This window comes from Bubalus bubalis, chromosome 24 (assembly GCF_019923935.1).
Source record: "Bubalus bubalis isolate 160015118507 breed Murrah chromosome 24, NDDB_SH_1, whole genome shotgun sequence".
In the NCBI taxonomy this organism is placed as follows: Eukaryota; Metazoa; Chordata; class Mammalia; order Artiodactyla; family Bovidae; genus Bubalus; species Bubalus bubalis.
In genome coordinates, this window is record NC_059180.1 from 38,720,670 (window position 1) to 38,740,662 (window position 19,993).

Below are 19,993 nucleotides of genomic sequence, written 5' to 3' on the forward strand. Positions count from 1 at the left end.
CCACATTTGGATGGTAAATAATAGTATCTCCTTTCTGAGGTTGTTATGGGAATTAAATGAGGTATATTCTCAATACACGTTAGCAATCACTACTAGGAATCAAGAGGCTTCCCAGATGGCGTTAGTGGTAAAGGACTTGCCTACCAATGCAGGAGACATAAGAGACCCAGGTTTGATCCCTGGGTCAAGAAGATCCCCGGGAGGAGAGGGTGAGGGAACAGCAACCCACTCCAGTATTCATGCCTGGAGAATCCCATGGACAGAGCCCTGGCAGGCTACAATCTATAGGGTCACAGAAGTCAGACACAACCGAAGCAACTTGGCACATATGTACACCCACAGCAGGTAGCATTAAGCCTGACCCACTGCTTTTCAATTCCAGGACCCAGTTGGTGTCCCCTTAGCTGCAAACAAACCCCTAAATTTGGCACCTGCAAACCCAACAAGAATGAGGAACTCTATATATAATTTTGGTGGAGTCGACCCAACCAGAAACCCTCAATTCTCAGCCAGACCAGTTCTTTCTCTGAATGAGATGCTTTACTTTCATTATATTCACAATAACTCTGAGGGTGGGTCCTATGATTATTCCCATTTTGCAGAGAAAGAAACTAAGGCAGAGATTAAGTGACATGGCCAAGGTCTTAGAAGATAGAAGGAGGCATAGACCAAGTTGTGGTCTCAATCAGTCTGAGTCCAAAGCATTTGTTATAATTGCTGCCTCCCTGGGGCATCAGCTAAGTGGTGGGATGGAGTGTGGGACATTTCAGAGGGCCAGTCTCAGAGAGGGTTTTTCATGGTATGCTTTTCTGGGAGGCAGCATTTGTTATGGCAGTCAGGCCAAGTGTGGCTTCTTCCTTCTAAGTGCAAGATGGGTGAACAGGGATGTCTTCTTTCCCTAGTAAGACATTAGAGTTCCTCCTTCCAGGAGCCCTTATACTGAGTACCCATCCTTTGCCACCTGCTCCCCCCCATGTGTTATGTACTGTCTCTTCTGTTAGAGCATAAATTTCCCAAGAAGTAGAAGAGGGGACAGTATCTGCTTTGTCACCCCCCTTACAGGGTCCTGCCCAGGGCCTGGCATCATCATAAATATTGCTGTTAGAGACTGAAGGTTTGTGTCCTCCTCTGTATTCATATGCTGAAGCCCTACCCCCAACCCTGAGGGGATAATATTTGCACATGGGGCCCTTAGGAGGTAATTAGGTTTAAATAAGTTCATGCAGTCCCCATGATGTGATCGGTGCCCTTATAAGAAGAGGAAGAAAGTTGGAGATCTCTCTTTCCCTCCCTTTCTTCCTCTCATGTGAGGACACAGCAAGAAGGTGGCTGTCTACAAGCAAGGATACGAGCCCTCACCAGGAACTGAGTCTGTAAGCACTTTGATCATGGACTTCCAGCCTTCAGAAGTGTGAGAAATAATGGTTGGTTAAGCCACCCAGCCTGTGTATTTTGTTATAGCCACTGGAACTAAGATAATTGCTAAATATATTTGGGGGCTGAATATTGTCCCTTATCGTTCATCAATGAACATTTTTTTTTTCCCCATGCTGTGTGGCTTGCAAGATCTTAGTTCCCCAACCAGGAATCATACCCAGGCCGCCCCATCCCCACCCCCGCCCCGGCAGTGAAATCACCAGGCCCTAACCACTGGACCACCAGGGAATTCCCAATAAATATTTATTGAACATCTCCTAGGTTCCCGTACATTCAACAGATGCCTATTAAACTGTTATCACGTGTTCATTCAACAACATTTATTGAGGGTATGCTGCGTGCTGGGCTAGCAAACTCATCCAGGTTTCCAAGGGGATCGCTCAGTCTAGGGTGGGCTCCTTACCCAGTACCCAGAGGGGACATGGCTCACTCATTCACACACATGTACCTGCCCACTTAGTACATGGCTCTTTGGTTAACACATGATGAGTTTCAGTCCAGCAGAAACTCAGCTGTATAAATATGGTTCTTCTCTTTCCAGAGCCTTTAATCTATTCAAGGGACTGAAATTGAATAATACAAGACAACATGTGAGCCTGAATGTTTCAGATGTAGGAGAGGTAATAGGAACCAGGATAGATGAATGGTATCTATCAAACCCCAAACTCTAGCCCTTAACCTCAGCCAAGTCATCAACTCTCTCCTAATTTCCCTCTCTGGGAAACCATGATCCTCATGCCTGCTATGGGGCTCTATGAGGCTCTACTAAGAGAGAACACAAAGGGCTGGAAGGGAGAAACAGCGCAGCAAATAGTAGCTGCGCTATTATTATTAATGAAGCCTGCAACCCACTGTGAGTGGGGCCCAGGCACAAGGATGGAGCTGTGGCAAGAAGTGAGATCAGGGTGACTTATTAACCTTGAGCAGTCAGCCTGGAGAGCTCTCTCCCCGTTGGTGCTGGCTTGCCATGGCTGCAAGGCTGGGGCTGACTATGGGTGGGGTGTTTATTTTGGGAATCAGCCCTGACTGTTCCTCACTTTCAGCTCCAGAGAGAAAGAAGGGCTTTGAGTCAGAACTGAGGGCCCTGCTGGGCCCAGCATGTATGACCCAGCACACCTGCCAGCAGGGCCCCTGACTGAGAACACCCAGGAGGCACAGCCCCCAGGACCAGTAGGGTCTTTTGGGTTTGCCACACACTCTCCCACTGGAGACACACCTGACCCCTAGAGGGCCTGAAGCACTCAGCTTTTGGAGTTTTGGAGGCTGAGCTCTAGACGTCAGCCTGGAGTGAGGTTCCTGGGCAGGGAGGGACAGACACTGGAGGTGGGGGTGTCCATGCTGGCTCTTCTGCCCCTGTAAGTGCCCCCAGCTCCTTCATCAGGGCTCTATGGACATTCACCTGTTCAGTCGCACAAACCTGACACTTATCAGGGCTCATCCACCACCAAGGGTGATTTGGGGCTTCCCTGGTAGCTTAATTGGTGAAGAATCTGCCTGCACTGCAGGAGACTCCGGGTTCAATACCTGGGTCGGGAAGATCCCCTGGAGAAGGAAATGGCAACCCGCTCCAGTATTCTTGCCTGGAAAATCCTAGGGACAGAAGAATCTTGCAGGTTACAGTCCATGGGGTCGCAAGAGTCAGACACGACTTGACGACTAAACCACCACCATACTTCACTGAATGTTCTGCCTTCACCATCTTGGGATTATTAATAATTTTGAACAGACCCAGTGCGTTTTCATTTTTCCACTGGATCGGGTCCATTGTGCAGCCTGTCCTGCCCCCCTGCTTTGTTTTTTCCCCCCAGTCTTCCCCAAGTGAAGGAGGTTTTCAGATTCACTCCTCAGCCACGCCCAGCCAGCCTGGAGTGCCTTAAGTAATAAGCCCATTTCTTGAAAGGGGCGGGGGTGAGCACCTGCCACTTCAGCCTAACTGTACCAACCTTTCCGGAAAAAAGCCCAAGGAGTGGGGCTGTGTGGTGGTGGGTAAGTCACTCAACTTTCTGATCTTTTGATTATTGAGACAGTGTTTTATTTAGCTGAGTTGGACTACTGGGAGGATTCAAGAGGTAGTTCATATAACACACAGTGCTTGGTGGAGTAAGCGCTCAATCCATTAGAACTATTATCAATATCGTTTTTAAAAAGGAGGATTCTTACAGGCGCTAACTTGAAGAGAGGGAGGGAGGGAGTGAGGGAAGGGTCAGCCCCATCCCTACGGACCTGCCCCGGGAAGGAGGAGCCGCCCCTCCCCCGCCCCCGCCCCGCTGTCTTCCGAGGGAGGAGACCCCACCGTGGTAGGGACGAGGGGGCGGGGGAGCGGGAGCGACACATTTTTGAGTCGTGACCAAGTGGAAACTCCCTCCCAGAGGCGGAAGCCGGGGGCGCCCCAATGGGGCCGGAGCCTCCGCCGAAGCGGGATCCGCGGCCTGGGGGCGGGGCGGGGCGCCGCGGGGTGGGGCTGGGGGACCTGGGACCCGCCCCTCGCCTCATGAATATAAACGAGCCGGCGGAGGAGAGCGGAAGTGCGAGGCAGCCCTGCCCCTGCTGGCCCCGCCTTCGCCGCGGGCCCGCGGCCGGAGGGGCGTGGCCTTGCCGCAGACGCCCCGCCCCTCCCGCCCTGCGCGCGGGGCCTGCTTCCGGCCGGCGCGCCCCGGACGTGACCTCGCGGGGGCGCGCGCCGGAACCGCCCTGGGGGAGGTACCCGCGCCCCTATCGCAGGTAGGGCAGCCTTTTGTCTCCGGCGCCGGCCCCAGGGGCCTGGGTTTCCACCACCCGCCCGGCCCGAGGCCCCAGTGCTCGCTGCTCCTCTAGCTCAGACCCGGCCTGGCGGCCCCCAGGGCGCGATCTGGTCCCTGAGTCAGGCTCGCAGTCGCGCCCGCAACCCGGAAGGCGCGACAGGAACCCATTCACTCCAGCGCGGGCTCCCCGGGTACAGAAGGCTGCAAAAGCCCTGCACCTCACGGGGTTTGTGTTCCAGAGCGAGAGAGGCCGGCGGGTGCATCAGTAGAACGTCCAGTATGTCGGATGAGTGTCAGGGTGAGAACAAAAGCACGGGATGGGCACCACCCAGGTCGCTGGGGGGGCCCTGGAGAAGGTGACTTTTGAGCGAAGACCCGGAGGAAGCGAGGAAACAGGCCGGTGCCTGGGAGTGTCGGGGGCAGCCGGCCATTGAGGCTGGTGTGGCTGGAATGGAGACAGGCAGAAGGAAGGGATGGAATCATGATAATAATGGCTCAGTGTTGAGCAGGTGTCCTGCAAAGTGTTAGGTGCTCTATGTATATTATTTTTTTTAAGCCTCAGGACAGCCCAGACCTGGGCGCTAACATTATCTGAGAGGAAATCAGTCTCAGGCAGGCTAAATAACTTGCCCAAGGACACACAGCATTGGAGCCCAAGGAGACTGGCATCATTGCCCGATACACCCAGGAGACCCAGAATAGGGTGACTTTGACCCAGTCAGGTTCTTGTGCTGTACCTCAATTTCCTCCCAAAGTGCTGGAGGGAGAGGGTGTGACTGACCCCCCGAAGGGAAGGACGGGCAGGCAGGGCCCTTTAGCTTAACAATCTTCACCAAAGCCAGTCTGCTGTAATTCATACCCAGCCCTGAAATCCAGCCTGAAATCTACACAGGAGGAGGATGTAGCAGGAGTCTTCGAGGATGTCCGCCTACCCAGGAGAGGCTTTTATTGCCTGGGAGGCATTTGTCACCCCTCCAGGCTCTGGAGCAGGTACAAGTGGGCTTGGGAAGGGAGGACAGAAGGCCCAGAGGCTGGAAGAGACTGTTTGGAGGCAGGGGGAGGCTGGGGAGAGCCCTGGGAGCCTCAGTGCTCCAGAGCAGTAACAAAGGCGGAGTCAACCAGACAGGCAGGCTCTGTGTGCGTGCAACCAGCAAGTGCAGAACAAGCAGAATCCCCCAAACATCCCTGGGAGCCTGGAGAGGTTAACACACACACACACACATGAAACGAAACCCACCCGTGTCTGCACCTGCAGCGCATTCTTTGGCCACTGCTTAAACCAGAGGGCGGAGAAGGCAATGGCACCCCACTCCAGTACTCTTGCCTGGAAAATCCCATGGACGGAGGAGCCTAGAAGGCTGCAGTCCATGGGGTCGCTGAAGGTCAGACACGACTGAGGGACTTAGCTTTCGCTTTTCACTTTCATGCATTGGAGAAGGAAATGGCAACCCACTCCAGTATTCTTGCCTGGAGAATCCCAGGGATGGCGGAGCCTGGTGGGCTGCCATCTGTGGGGTCACACAAACTGTGGGGTCGGACACGACTGAAGCGACTTAGCAGCAGCAGACCAGAGGGAAAGGGCCTCGGTGCTTCCTATCTGGGCTTGGCTGGCCACGCTGACCGCTCTCTGCTGTGGGAAGGGGCAATCTCCTGTGAAGATTTGCTTATGCCTCTGATCCTGAGAGTTTCTAACAGGGCAAGGGTGGTGAATCTTCAGTTTTGCCCCTCCTCTAGCCGGGCACAGCCTCCAGCCTCGGCCTCTGGGCCGTGGTGTAAAATGTGGCACTGGGAGGATTCGGCATGTGCCCCATTCCTCTGTGTTGGAGCACAGTCCTGGTAGTGCAGGACCACAGTGGAACTTACCATCAGGCCCGTTTGGTAGGTGCTCAGAGAGGTTAAGTGGTTGGCCTGAGCGTGCACAGCAGTCAAGGAGCAGAGGGGACTTCCTTGGTGGTCTAGTGGCCAAGACTCCTGGCTCCCAGTCCAGGGCCCTGGGTTTGATCCCCGGTCAGGGAACTAGATGCCACATGCTGCGACTAAGAGTTCAAATGCCACAACCAGAGATCTCGCATGCTGCAACAAAGATTGAAGATCCCGTGTACCCCAACTAAGACCCAGTGTAGCCAAATAATTTTGTTTTTTTAAAGGACCAGAGGTGGGATCCTAGTCCAAATCATTTGACTCCAGAGCCCTGCCCCTCAGGGAGCTGATTCACTCTGTAGAGGAGATATATTTCGTGTTTGGCCTGGAGACACCCTCCCACCCCCGCCACCCGCCCCCCCCACACACATATACTCTGTGGAGTTGTAGGGGTGGCAGAGGGGACAATGACCAAAGGGGATGGAGACACTTTCTGCTCTTCTTTCTTCTCAGCCACACAGTCTCCAGGCCTTTGCATCTGGGTCAGATAGGTCAGTCCCTTCTCAGGGTGGGAGTGCTTCAGGTGGGGCCAGAGGCACCCCTGGGGGCACCCGCCAGGCAGAGGGCTTCCCCAGGAGAATGACTCATCCTACCTGGGCTCCTGGGACCTTCCGTACACCCTGGCCTTGAACTGAGGGGATGGCTGAAGCTCTGGCCGCTGACCAGGTAGGCTGAGAGTATGGGAGTGTCCGGGTGGAGGGGGAGAGGTCTGAGCTGTCACATTTGAGTCCTGCAAGTCACAGGGATGAACCTGGAGAGAATGCCCGAACCAGCTGAGAGCTGGTCCCCTCAGATCAGTCTCTGTGTTGTCTGTCGCCTACTGAGCTGGAGAGCTTCTGAGCCTTACAGCCCCAGTGGTTCTCAAACTGAGAGACTTACTGAGGGTGTGGCCCAGGGATACACATTTCTAACAAGCTCCCAAGCAGTTAAGATGCATGTGGTCCTCTGACTAAACCTGGAAAACCACTGTCCTGGACCTCCCAGCCAGGCAGCCGTGAGAAACCCCTTCTGGAGCCTTCTAGCAGATCCAGAGCCTGGTGTGTGTGTAAATGTTTTCCACGACTGGATTTAAGTGCATTCCACTCTGCGTTGGGGTGCTGTCATCAGCTGAGCTTCTTCCCTGTTTAAAATAAATGATGGCGTCTCAAGTGATAGCTCTGCCTCGATCCATCCCTGGCTGTTTCCCCCAAAGAGCAGGCTGCCCCATCACCCGCTTACGCTGAGCCGCTTACCGCCGGGCTGTCCTGAGCCTTCCCCCTGGGCACACCTCCTCCCAGCTGTCCTTCCCTAAGCCCTCCGGGGTCTGCACCGCCTGCCTGCCTGTGAGCCCCTAAAACTGGGTATTGCCTAGGATTCCCTCCTTGGTCCTTTTTTGTCTGATGCCTTTCCTCAGTTAAAGAGGCAAAAGTGAGGGGGAGGGGTTTCCCTGGCTGTTCAGTGGCTAAGACTCTGTGCTCCCAGTTAAAGGGGTCTGGGTTCAGTCCCTGGTTGGGGAACTAGGTCCCACGTGCTGTGACTAAAGGATCCTATATGCCCTAAGGAAGATTTCTCTTGCTGCAACTAAGACCCAGCGCAGCCAAATAAATAAATGGATTTTTCTTAAAGTGAGAGAGGAACCCCATCTCTATTCAGGAGAGTCCCCCCAATGCTACCCAGCTTCTGAGGTGCATCAGCCCGACATTTTCAGGGGCGAGCTTGATATCTCCCCTCGGCTAACCCCATGGAGCTCTTCGATACAGGCTCTGACTTGAGGGGAGTCTGTCCACACCTGTCACCCTGAGGGGGGTCCACCCACCGTGGATTCCTCGATCCTCCTTCCAAGCTGTACTCCTGACAGGAAAGAGTGCCTATCCCAGTAGCCAGGCTTCCTGCTGGAAACTTCTGACTTATTTCTGCTTTCCCTGTTAAAAGTCAGTGCCCTTTCACCTTCCAGACCCCTGATTGCACACACACCCCCACCCACCACACGGGTGTCTGTCCTGGTGTCCCAGGCTAGGGGTCTCTTTGTATTAATACCTTTTCTTTTATTCCCGCCCCCCGCCCCCCATCACACATCCCTTAAGTCCCTTCATCTGGCCACTGCAGTTAGGGGCCTTTGAACTCCCCAGTGGCCCCCTCACTTTCTGAGAGCTTGACTCAGCCCAGGGGCGTCAGCTGAGCTGGACTACTTGGAGGCTGCCTGGCTTTTCCCCATCTGTGTCAGGGGCCACGTGGCGCTGAGTCAGTGCCCCTGCCTGGAGTCGGGGTCTTCATTCAGATCCTGGCTTTGCCCTTCCTGGCCTTTAGCCTGGACAGATTCCTTGAGCCCCCCAAATTCCCATTTCCTTGTCTATAATGGCAAAGCAGGTATTAATAACAGTCTTATCTCACAAAGCACTTGTGAGGATTGATGATATGTGACCTTGTGTCTAGAATTCCTTGGCACATTTAATTTAGTTTAAACACTGCTTGGCGCATTTAATCCTCAAAACCATGCTGTCAGAGACTTCGTTGCTAGTCAGGTGGTTAACAGTCAGCCTGCCAATGCAGGGGACTCAGGTTCGATCCTTGGTCTGGGAAGATCCCACGTGCTGCAGGGCAACTAAGCCCGTGTGCCACAACTGTTGAGCCCGATTGCACCTGGAACCCGTGCTCCACAATGAAAGAAGCCGCCGCAGTGAGACTCCCGCACGTGGCAGCTGGAGAGAGCCAAGCCTGTGCTGCAGCAAAGCCCCATGCAGCCAAAAATAAAAAATAAATCTTAAAAAAAATGCTGTCAGGTAGAAAGTCACTGTCAGGCCCAATTTGTAGATGGTGAGGGAGGCTCAAAGAAGCCAGGAAGTTGGGCACGCAGCTGTAAAGCAGCAGAGGTGGGCTTCAGTGGAAAACAGTTCACCCCAGAGCCTGAGCTTCTAACCGCCAATCCTGACTCTGGGTTCTCTTTCTTCACCTTCTGTTCGTTCGTTCACCCATTCGGCAGTTATTTATGGTGTGCCTACTATCCAGGGCCGTGGCATGAAGGAACAGGTGAAACCCCACTTTGTGAAGGTGCAGAGAGGAAGGCCTCAGTTCCTGCAGGAACTCCTGGAGGCAAGTTCCCAGGCTCCTCTTGCACACTCGCTTCCTTGGAGGCACAGGCCAGGATGCCCATCTCTCGTCTCCATTCCTCCTCATACCTGAAGGTCTGCAGGCGCTGGACTGGATTAAGGTTTGACCCTTGTGGAGGAGGAGGTGGATCACAGCAAGACCTGTTGTAGGGCTTGGAAACACTGGAATCCTCAGGGAGTGGGACAGTGCAGTCACGAAAGGAATGGGAGTGCAGCTTGGTACCCCAGTGAGGTACCACTTCACCCAGCAGACGGCAGTCACAAAAAAGGAGGGGCAACAGCTAGTGTTGAGGAAGAGAGGGAGGAATTGGAACGTTCTCCCACTGCTAGTGGGCACGTTGGGCATATCAGGTGGTGCGGCCACTGGCAGTTCCTCAGGATAGAGACCATTTGACCTGGCGACTTCACTCCCAGGTGTGCACCCAAGAGAAAACACATGTCCACGAAAAACCTGTACACAGATGTTCACAGCAGCGTTATTCACAACAGTCAAAAGGTAGAAACAGCCCGAAGGTCCATCAATGGATGAATGGATAAACAAACTGGAATATTACTCAGCCAGGAAAAAGACAAGTACTGACACAGGCTACCATGTGGATGAATGACATCACTTCTTTCAGCAAAAGAAGCCAGACACAAAAGACCACATACTGTATGATTCCTTTGCTCTGAAATGTTCAGAATAGGCCAATCCATAGATAGTTAATAGGTGAGTGGTTGCCAGAGGCTTGGGGCAGGGGCTGGGGTGGCATGGGTAAGTGGTAAGCAGGGCAGGGTTTCTTTGAGGGTGATGAAAATATTCTAAAATGGATTGTGGTTGGAGAAGGAAAGGGCAACCCACTCCAGTGTTCTTGCCTGGAGAATCCCAGAGACCAGGGAGCCTGGTGAGCTGCTGTCTATGGGGTCACACACAGTCAGACACGACTGAAGCGACTTAGCAGCAGCAGCAGGGATAACAACAAGTGTGACGGGAAACGTAGAGGTTCAGAGGATGACCAGCTCCTTACTGAGCTTGTTTTACAGAAAAAACACATATTATAAGCAGACTGAAGGACTTCTGGGATGGACTGGACTGGTATTTCTCTTAGGACTTAAACGTTTCCATTCTTGGCCCTTCTCTGGTCCTGCAGAAACAAGAACAAGCTCAATAGAAAAAATCAAGTTCACTCTAAGTAGCAGTAGCACGTTATGCAGTATGTCCAAGGCCATGCTTAAAATCATCATCTTTAGAGTTAGCCGGGTTACAGGTTAGCCTGTCACAGGCTTTTCCTTGTAGCTCAGTTGGCAAAGAATCTGCCTGCAGTGCAGGAGATCCTGGTTTGATCCCTGGGTCAGGAAGATCCCCTGGAGAAGGAAATAGCAACCCATTCCAGTATCCTTGCCTAGAAAATCTCATGGGCAGAAGAGCCTGGTGGGCTGCAGTCCACGGGGTCGCAAAGAGTCAGGCACAACTGGGCAACTAACCCTTCCTTCCTTATTTTCTGTCCAGTTCATCCACGTTTCAGCTGGGTGACTGTGCAAATTACTGAACCTCTCTGAGCCTTAGTTTACTTCTCTATTGTGTGGGACTGGAGATACTACCTCGAAGGTTGAGAAGATAAAAAAAATAAATGAAAGTGCTTAGCCTGCTGTCCAGTATAAATGAAGTGGCCAAATAATAGTCATGATTATTACTAATTTAAAATAAATAAGAATAAAACTGAAAAAAATAAAATAAAATGGATTGTGGTGAGGGTTGCACCACATTGAAATACTGAAAAATCACTGAATTGTATACATTAAAATGGTAAGTTATATACTATGTGACTTATATTGCAATAAAGCTTTTATTTAAAAAAAAAAACTAGCCAGGAGCCTTCGCTGGGGGGACAGTGGTTAACACACTGCGTTTCCAGTGCCGGGGACTCGAGTTTGCTCCCTGGTTGGGAAACTAAGATCCCACATGCCACACAACATGGTCAAAAAAAAAAAGAATAATTAGCCAGACTTCCCTGCATCAATGCTGACAGAAGGCACGAACACAAGAACTCAAAAACTTTCTGAGGAATCGAGAGACATTCTTTGGGGTTGCTTTGCTGTAGTTCTCGGGACATAGAGAAGTGACTGTAGATAAGGTTTCCGTTCATCCTTCAGATCTCAGCTTACACGTGACTCCTGAGAGAGACCCTCCCTTTGTTACATGTCCTCTGTCTCAGCCTCTTCTTTCTTTCTTAAAGAGTTCTTCCTGCACTTGGAATTGTTGTCTGTCTGTGGAGCTAATTCTGACTCTTGCTGGGTCTGGTTCCAGCCAGTCAGGGGCTTGCCTCTCTCTTGCTTGCCCCATAGTAGGTGCTCAGTAAATTCCTGCAGCGTGAATGAACAGCAAGTACTGATAACAGCCGGGGCGCCGGGCTGGGCTGGGGTCTGCACTCCCTGCAGGGGAGAGAGCCAGCAGGGCGGGTCGGGGTGCCTCCCAGCCCCAGTGGCTTTCTTTTTCTCTGTTCCAGTTCCAGGAGAATGTCTCTGGAAAGGAAGCCCAAAGCCCGGTTTGGCTGGGAAGAGGCGGGCAGGGAGGGGAGCAGGGGCCGGGCGGGCCTGGGGAGGAAGTCTGCAGCCCTAGGCTGCCGAGGGCGCGGCGTCTGTGTTCGCACCTTTGGAATGTGGCTGATTCACTCTGAGGGGAGGCAGGCAGCCACTGCTGCCGCCGGCCGCCGCCTCCGACTCGGATCCGACATCTGGAGGCTGGATTCCAGGAGGAGAGATGGAGTCTTGCAGGCAGATGTCAGCTTTGAAGGTCAAAGCGAGCAAGGGAGCCAAGGAGGAAGAGGCTGCCAGGGTCCCACGCTTCCCCACCCAGGATTCTGGAAGAGAGGTGAGGCCCCGTCCCTAGCCTTGTCCCACCCCTTCAGCCACCAGAGCCCCTAAGGGGGCAGGATAGCCTGGGGCCCTCCTTCAAAGACCAGTTGCTTAAGAGCTCATGTAACTGCAAAGGCTGAGGGCCTAGCTCGTCCCTGCTGTCAGTGGCCTTGGGACGCGGGCTTGCATCTCCCGGCCCAGTGTCTGGTGTGGCTTCACTCAAGCCGTCGCTCCCCAAGGCCTGCGAACTCCCAGCTTGCCTCTCCCTGGGGCTCCAGCGAGACCCTCGGCTTGCCCCTCCTTGGCTCAGCTGGGCCCAGCTCATGTTGGACACTTGGATGGGACAGGTCTGGGTCAGGAGCTCGCTCCAGTGCATGGCTGACACCCTGAGAGCCACACAGAGAAGGTGGGATTTGGGGGTGGTCCCCCAAAGGAGCCAGTGCCAGAGGATAGGCAGAAGCCACTCCGTGAGCTGCCTCCACAGGACTGGCATCTGGCAATTCTGCCAGGCAATGCACTCGGCCTTATGACCCTCACCTACTGGGGTGTCCCACTGGCTAGATTCCCTAAGCTCTCAAAAGCTCATTTTCTTCATCTATGAAATCTCATGGGATTCTTTTTGGGATTGACTGAGACCATGCCTGCAGATCCTCTGGCACCTGTCTGGCCCGGAGAAGACACAGAGCTAAGTGACCTTGGTGCCTTGCTCTGTCCTGAATCTAGGTGCTCTGTGATCTGCCCTGTGGGCTGAAAGAATGGTGTGTGCATGTGTGTGTGTGTATGTGGGAGTGAGCATGCAGGCTTCTTTCTGTTCTCCAAGGAATTTTGTACTGTCTGGCTTCTCCCTGGGTTAGGGACTACAGCGGGCAGAGGGTGGAGGCAGGAGGGACAGGAAAGAGCTGGGGGGAAAAGTGGGTGGGCATCACCTGCAGGCCTGCAGGCTCAGGCCTGCCCCTGGGAGTCTCCTCCCTGTGCCCTCAGCTCCACCAGGGCTGGAGGAGGGGCCCAGGCTCACTCCTGGGAGTGACGGTCTGTCCCTCCCTGCGCAGCATAAGCCTGCCTGGTCATTTGACCGGGGTGGTGTGTGTGTGTGTGTGTGTGAAGGGAGGGACCCAGGCTCACCCGTCTCCTATCCTGTCTCTCCTGGAACCCGGGGACCTGGGGGAGGGGGTGGCTCAGAAGGGGAACCCAGGCCTCAGAAAAGGAAACCCGGTGCCCAGAGTGGTCGGAACCTCTTGGAGGCTTCAAGAGAAACCTGGAGGTTCTGGGAGGGTGGAGGGCCGGCCTCCTGTAAGCTTTTTGCAGCTATTTGTGAAGTGCAGCCCCTCCCAGAATCTGCTGGCTCACAGGACATGCTCCACAGAGTGTGCCCCCACCCCACCCCACCCTGGGTTCAGCACCCTCCACTCCTGCCAGCCCTGCCTCCCAGCATCCCTCTGGGATGCAACACATCTGGGCGTCTGCTCATCCCCACCAAACCACCCACATCCTCCGACTTAAGGACTTGAGTCCAAATGCTACCTCCTCAGATCCCTGCCAGCCTCCCGCACTCACGGTTATTCTCCTCTGGACATGGTGGGCGTGGTACTCCTGTGTGGAGCTTATCACCACATCAGCCTCCTTGGCGATGGGGGGGCTCCCGCATCCATCCCTTGTCCACATCCTACATGCCCTGAGCCTGACTCTAGGACAGGCATCCTAGACTGCTGGGACCACGCTGCCTGGCTCTCTTCTCTAAGATTTTTCAACGTGTTCATCTGTCTCTTTCATTAGACGACGGACTCTCTGAAGTTGAAGGACATAGTAACGAGAGCTACGTTTTCTGAGCTCTTACTAAGTGCTTTTTAAAAACTGAGGTATAATTCACATACCTTAAAAGTCACCCCTTTAAGATGGACAATCCAGGACTTCCCTGGTGGCACAGTGGATAAAGAATCCACCTGCTAATGCAGGGGACACAGATTCGATCCCTGGTCCAAGAAGATTCCACATGCCATGGAGCAACTGGGCTGCAACTACTGAAGCCCTCGTTCCCTAAGAGCCAGCAAGTCGCAGCTACTGAGCCCGTGTGCACCTAGAGCCTGTGCTCCACAATAAGAGAAGCCACTGTGATGAGAAGCCCGCACACTGCAATTAGAGAGTAGCCCACCCCCTGCAACTACAGAAAAGCCTGCACAGCAACAAAACCCAGCACAGCCAAAAATAAATAAATAAAGCAGTTTGTACACATAAAAAAATAAAATTTACAATCCGGTGGATTTTAATGTATTCACGGAGTTGTGCATCCGTCTCCAGCATCTAATTCCAGAACATTTTTATCATCCCCCCAAAGGAAGCCCAGCAGATTCATCAACTGTAAGATGTGTACCATTTGTGTGGGGATTGATCACAGGGGAGGCTTTGCACATATTGGGGCAGGGAGTAAGTGGAAAGTCTCTGAATCTTTGCTCAATATTGCTGTGAACTTAAAACTAGTTTTTTATTTATTTATTATTATTATTTTTTTTGATTTTGGGAATTTTCTGGTGGTCCAGTGATTGGGGCTCTGTGCTTTCACTGCACAGAGCCTGGGGTCAGTCTCCGGTTTGGGAACTAAGATCCTGCTAGCTGCATGGCACAACCCGCCCCTACATTGATTTAAAACAAAACAGAACCCTGAATGCATTAGCAGTCACTCCCCATTCCTCTCCTTCCCCACCCCCAACCACTGGCAATCATTAGTCTGCTTTCTGACTCTACAGATGCTGGGGGGCTCCAGCATCCGTCCCTTGTCCACATCCTACGTGCCCTGAGCCTGACTCTAGGACAGGCATCCCAGACTGCTGGGACCACGCTGCCTGGCCCTGGCCTGTTTTGGACATTTCATATAAGCAGAGTCCTATAATATGTGGTCCTTTGTATCTAGCTTCTTTCACTGAGCACCATGTTTTCAAGGTTCATCCACCTCATTCCTTTTTTATGGGTGAATAATATTCCACTGTCTGAATTGATCAGCATTGGTTTATCCATCTGTCCATCAGAGGACATTCAGGTTGATTGCACTTTTCGTGAATAATGCTGCTAGGAACAGGCATGTACAAATTTTTGTAAAGATGAGGTTTTTCCAGTCTAAGTGTTTTTTTTTTTAACAAACACCTCATTTAATCCTCAAAGCAGCCCTCTGTTTCAGTGCTGACAGGATCCCCCTCCTGCAGGTGAGGAAGCCGAGGCTCAGAGAGGTGAGCCAAGGTCACGTCACAGCTGGAAGCCATGGAGCCAGGACCCTCCTGCCTCCTGGTCAACAGACCCTCGTGTTTCTTCCTGTATTTAGCAGAGCTTTGCCCACTGTTACTGCACAGTAGGTGCTGCTGACTCTTCAAACAAGGGCCATGCACACCCGAAGTCCCAGAAGTCCTCTGTGATCTGTCAAGGTGAGTGGGTCACCTGCTCGGTGGTGATCCAGCGGCTCCAAGGGATGTGCGTTAGGGGGTTACGAGAGGTCCCTGTGGCCATAGCATCGTCATCCATGGATCCAGGCTGGACCAGACCCGGTCCTGCTCCCTCCAGATGCCGTTTGCACCACCTCCGGGAGTACAAGCCCCAAACATTGCTGCCCCTTTCATTCACCTGCAGCCTCTTTCCTGGGGTTCCCAGGCTGCCTTACATCTCTTGCTTTCTTGGATTTGGCATGCAGCCCCGGGTCACCTTCTGGTGGGTTTTGTTCCTTTCTCCTTCCCAGGAGCGTGGCATGGTGGGTAACTGCTGTCAGATATCCCAGGTTTGAGTCAGCTTTGCCACTCTGGCTGTGTGGCTTTGGGCACATTCCTGAGCTTCTCTGAGCTTCCATCTGCTCATCTGTGATGGGGGTCACAATAATAGACCCGCCGAAACTCTGTGGGACTGACTAAGGGCAGGGAGATGAGCAGCTCGCGCTGTCCCCAGCACCTCGCACAGGCCTGGGAAGAACTCGAGGTCGGTCCTCAGGGCAGAGGCAGGCTGGCAGTGGGCTGGGGAGGGGGCAGGGAGCTTCATGTATCTCCCATGACTCAGTCCTGTTCAAGGAGTGGGGAGTCAAGGCCAGGCCTCTGAGGTCGGGCGCCTAGGGACCTCCCGTCCTCCTCTTGCCTACTCTGCCCTCGGCCTGCTCCCCACCCAGCGCTTCCGGCAGTGCCGGGCAGGGCCTCACGCATTCTCCGCTGGCCGCCTGGGCACGCCCTCCAGCCTTCCCCAGATCCACAGCCGGGATCTGCAGCCCCGTGGCCCAAGGGCTCGGACGCTGGCCCGCTGTGGACCACCTTGAGTGGGCGCCACAGCCCACAGCCTAAGGCAGAGGGGCGGTGATGCAGAGAGGGGATGGGGTCGGAGGGAGGGCCTTTTCTGACCGCTGGAGCGGAGCTGCAGCTCCTGCCAGGGAAACCCTCTCTCCTCTCTGCCGCCAAGCCTTTCCCAGCCCTGCCCCTCTCCCCTCTGCTTCTCAAATTTCAGCTTCTGCATTACTGGCATCACAGCCTGCCGCTGTGGTCACTGCACCAGACAGACGTTAACCCCCAGTGTGCTGGTGGGAGCAGCACGTGGGCGCACGGTCTGGAGAGGCCGAGGGAGGAGACCGCCACCGGGAAACCTTCCTTCGCTCCAGCCAGCTTCCCCTCCAGGGAGCTTGCTCGCCCTCTTTCTCCCTGTCCGCCCAGACTTGAAGCCAAAGCCCTCCCTGACCCTTAGGAGTTGCTCCTTCCCTTGGCTGTCTGGCCCTGACTCTCATCCACAGCACGTGGGTCCTATATCACCGTGAACCTGGCCTTGTTGTTTCAGCAGATGGAGTTCTTGCCCTACACATCCTTCAGCTTCCCTCTTGCACCTGGCCTTACCTGGGCAGGGCTGGGCCCCTGGGACCAGGTGAGTGAGTTCTCAGCCTGATGGCTATTCTGGGGACGATCACAGCAAGGTTGTTGAGAGGAGCCTGAAGGGAGCCAGGCACTGGTACAGACTGGCCATGTGACCCTGGCAAGTCCCCGGGAAATAACAGGATTGGGGGTCCATAGTGAGGATGAAATGGGGGATGCAGATAAAGCCGCCAGAGCAGCAGGTGTCAGGCACACGTGTGGCCCAGACTTCTCGTGCCCATATACACAGGGGCCTCCTGGCACGCTGAGCCCCCCTCCCCAGGGAGAGCTCCTCCCGTTTCCCATCAGCTTCCCCCCTCGAAGCCCACCCAGGTCTGCTTTCTCATCAGAGCAGGCATCCGTCCCTCCCCTGGCCTGGCCGATCCCATCCTCAGATGGGGCTGGACGTCCTGCCTTCTGTCCCCATCCCTGTCTCCTTCAGAGGAAAGCCTGCAGCTCAGAGGGAGACTGGACAGCCTCTTGAGCTCAGCAGCACCCCTCTAGTCCTCCTCCCTGATTCTCCTGCTTCCTGCTTTCCTTCTGAACCCCAAATGCTCCCTCCCGGTTTCCAGTGGCGCCTCTGCTAACCCTTCGTCCCCTCCAGCCACAGTTCCCTTGGTGCCTTGACCGACTTAGCCTCCTTTATATTGACCGGAGGCCCAGAGGCCCCGTCCTTCCCTCTCCCTGCACCCCTGGTCCCCCTTTACTGCTATGCTGAGACTCAGGCTCCTGGTGGGATTGTTGTAACTGCCCTGACGGCTTACAACCAACTGAGGGAGTGGTCAGCCAGCCATTGCTGTCTAAAATGGAAAGTCCAGCCAGGATGGCCATTCACTGAGTTTTTATAATGGGGATGCACCCAATCGAAGCGACAGCCTGGCTCCTCCTAGTTGACATGTTGCAAAGCAGCAGAGGAACATTTCGCAGGGTTGGGGAGTAGGGGGGCCTGGACAGGGCGAGCTGCTGGAGGAAGAGAAGAGAAGCCAGGAGGCTCCCCACCATGGGCTGCAGTGTCGGGCCTGGAAACACGGAGTGGGAGGGTGGGACCAGAGAGAGGGGACAGGGGACACGTCACAGGTGGGCTCCAGCCCCCTTGTCAAGGGCTCACTTGTGAGCAAAGTGAATCAGATCAGCCTGTTAGAAGGAAGCGGGCATCTGGAGATCGGGGTCTGGTGCCCGGGGGTTTGAGGCCCTGGGGATGTGGGAAGCTGGGTGGTCAGAGCTTCCACCCTGGTATGTGTAGTTGGGTTTCCCAGATGTACTCAGGGTGAGCCTGGACAAAAAACATTGTGTGTGCTGGTCGCCCCCTAGTGGTTGGGGGATCCCAGTCTTGTTGGCCCAGGACTCTCCCTGTGGTTAGAGTAGGAAAGGGGACCAGGGCATTGGTGGGTATTGCGATTTGCTCCAAACTCCAACAGAGGCGTCTGACCCCCATTCTGCCTTCCTGGGAGCATTTAGGACCATCTCCCAGGCAAGGGCTTTATGCTTCTATGGGGCCTCATCCTTGCTCCCATAGCTGGTATCCACACCCCTCAACCCCAAGAAGGCTGGGATTCCCCGTGTGCACGTGAGCATGCTGGGGCCTAAAACATCAGCCGGAGCCCGAAAGGCCATCTTGTCCATCCACCCGCTGCTCCTGTCACGTTTGTGTAGAGGATAAAGCTTCAGATTAGGGTTGGGGCCCCCGTTTCTGCTTCAGGCTCCATCTCCAATTCTCCTTACTTCCTGAGGGCATTTCCTTAACTTTCTCTGTACCTCCTTCATGGTCTTCCCTCTGTGGCAGCAGAATTCTCCTATGATCCCCAATGACCTTTGTTCTCGTGAACTCACTACATTGGGTGTGGGTGGAACCTGTGACCCTGGCATCATTCCCGTGATTAGGTTATAAGTTGCCTAAGAGATAGGTTATCCAAGTGGGCCTGACCTAATCACTCAAAGCCATTTAAAAAAAAGAGTTTTCTCCAGCTGCTTGTGGAAGAGGAGATTAGAGAGATTCAAAGCCAGAGAGGGAATTGATGTGTGGGACCCCCTCTGTTCCCCAGATGGAGGGACCACAGGATAAGAGCCTGAGAATGGTCTACAGGAGCCAACAACCCACGACGATGGGACCTCAGTCCTACAGCCACAGGAACTGAATCCTGCTGACAACCAGTGAGTTTGGAAAACCATCCAAGGCCCTGATGAGATTGTAGACCTGCCAACGCCTCAGTTTCACTCGGCAGGACTTTGAGCTGAGAGCCCAGCCATACCACGTCTGGCAATGATAAATGGTACTGTTTCAAGCCAATGCTGCTGCTGCTAAGTCGCTTCAGTCGTGTCCGACTCTGTGACCCCATAGACGGCAGCCCACCAGGCTCCTCCGTCCCTGGGATTCTCCAGGCGAGAACACTGGAGTGGGTTGCCATTTCCTTCTCCAATGCATGAAAGTGAAAAGTGAAAGTGAAGTTGCTCAGTCATATCCGACTCTTCGCGGCCCCATGGACTGCAGCCTACCAGGCTCCTCCATCCATGGGATTTTCCAGGCAAGAGTACTGGAGTCGGGTACCATCACCTTCTCCATTTCAAGCCAATACATTGACGGAAATCTTATGTGGCAACAGGGAATAAGTCCATCATCATTCCAAAGAGGAGAACAGTATTCTAGATGCAAATGTAGGATAAAAGTTTAAAACTGAGAAAAACCCATCCCCTGCTCCTCGGGCGCTATGTAGAGTGGAAACCTGCCACAGCCTCTGTGCTGATGGTCCCCACTCCCACCTTCCTGGCTGCAGTTTAAATCCATGGTCTTAGGGCTCACGTCTCTCGCCTGAGCTTACAACCAGCCTCAGAGGAGGGCAAGTGTGTTCTGGGAGGGGTAGCGCTGATGGCACCTTGAGGGCAGCCATATCCCACTTTGGCTGAAGAAAGATGCTCTGGAACCCTTTGCTGTAGGGGATCCCTGAGGTTTCTGGGGCTCCTGGAAATCTTCAGGGTCAACAAAGCTATTTTTTTAAAGAAATACGGTTGTTTAATATAATAGCTTTATTATATATAATTCACCCATCTAAAGTGTAAAATTAAGTGGGTTTTTTTTAATACAACCAGTTTTGTAACCATCACCACAATCGATTGAGAA

General features: G+C 53.8%; 1 long non-coding RNA gene across 4 annotated transcripts; it reads left to right on the forward strand.

The window, feature by feature from the left end:
- Nucleotides 1-5,622: 5,622 nt before the first annotated feature.
- On the forward strand, nucleotides 5,623-19,284 carry LOC112581760. Of its 4 annotated transcripts, none has more exons than XR_003106388.3 (4): nucleotides 5,623-12,035; nucleotides 15,189-15,429; nucleotides 16,808-16,891; nucleotides 18,921-19,284. It is a non-coding gene; the product is annotated as an uncharacterized LOC112581760 (long non-coding RNA). The 4 variants fall into 4 exon arrangements; XR_006548179.2 differs by having other exon boundaries at nucleotides 15,214-15,429; XR_006548180.2 differs by having other exon boundaries at nucleotides 15,214-15,429; nucleotides 16,811-16,891.
- Nucleotides 19,285-19,993: the final 709 nt, after the last annotated feature.